This window comes from Cryptomeria japonica, chromosome 3 (genome assembly GCF_030272615.1).
Source record: "Cryptomeria japonica chromosome 3, Sugi_1.0, whole genome shotgun sequence".
NCBI classification, from domain to species: Eukaryota; Viridiplantae; Streptophyta; class Pinopsida; order Cupressales; family Cupressaceae; genus Cryptomeria; species Cryptomeria japonica.
This window is the reverse complement of record NC_081407.1, coordinates 854,825,825-854,827,263: the sequence shown is the minus strand read 5'-3', so window position 1 is coordinate 854,827,263 and position 1,439 is coordinate 854,825,825.

Genomic DNA, 1,439 nt, shown 5'->3' with positions numbered 1-1,439 from the left:
AAATTTTTCTGGGGTTTTATTACAGTATATTTTTCTAGTATAAAAGTCAATGATTTTCTAGTCAAAATAGAATGTATTTTTTATTATTGATTATCCTCCTCCTTGAGTGATCCATGAAAACTTGTAAATGGTGCTTCTTATCTTATTTTTAAATAGATAAATAAATATTATATGTATTAGTTTGAGTGAATTGAGAACTAATGATCTAGGATTTGTTAGGGGAGAGGGTCGGATGGTGGAGTGGGCATGTATGGTGGGGATAAGAGTTGATAGCTTAGCCTAGGTTCTATTTTTTGACAATATAATATTCAATTATAAATATATTAGCAATAGCATCTTGGTGTGCAATGGATACTGAAGAGTTGTCGAATGTCAATCTAAGAAATTTTTGACCTATTTTTATCCATACGTTTGTGTAGTAGATGAGGTTAATTCATTGGACATTTAGTTAGAGAGAGAGAGAGAGAGAGAGAGAGAGAAAGATGTCTAAAGATAGAGGGGGAGAGGGGAAGATAGAGGTAGAGATGAAGATAGAGCGAGAGAGAAAAATTGATATATATATATATATATAGTGATAGAGAGATAAAAATATAAGGACAAATAAAGAGGGGGACAAAGGGAGATGAAGAGAGAGACAAATGGAGAGTAGAGATGGAGAGAGAAAGATACATGATAAAATACAGAAGGGGAATTCACGAAGGGGGCATTAAGTGTTAAAACTATGACATGGTGGGTGCATGAATATTAGTGCTAAACTATATGCAAGTTGCAATCCTTGTGAATGTAGAACACAAGATTGAGCATAAGTTTTATGTTGGAGACATGGTCTAAGTGTACTTGGGTAAAGAGAAACAATAATGATTTCATAGAAGATAAAAGCTCATTAATATGGTTCATTTGAGATAACTGAGGAGACAAGAAAGAATTGTTTTTGGTTGGGGTTGTCCAAATATGTGAAGATATTTTTAGTGATAAATGTTGATTGATTAAGCTTGTGTTGAATGAATAATCAGAGGATGTTATTTTTCCTTTCAAATGTGGCACATAAAACTCCAAAAAATCACATTTGTAGTAAAAAAAAATCTACAAAAACTCGAAAAGCAAATCGAAATTATTGATCAAAATTTTTTTGAACTCACATTTTATAGGGGAAAAGCTATAATTTTTTCTATTCATTTATTAATCCTAATATTTTTTAAAAATCTTGATTTATACTTCTTTGTTTTAAATACAATAGTATCTTATTAAAATGTACATACTAATAAGAGAGTAGTAGCTAATATAATTTCTAAAACACAGTGGTTTTATGAATTAATGAACCTAACATGCTATAGATTTTTTATGTGTGGATTGTAAAGAGAGAGAATGCCTATTTTGGTCCTTAGATGACCAATAACTATACACTAGGTCCAACAAAAAATTGATTCAACGCAAAATTA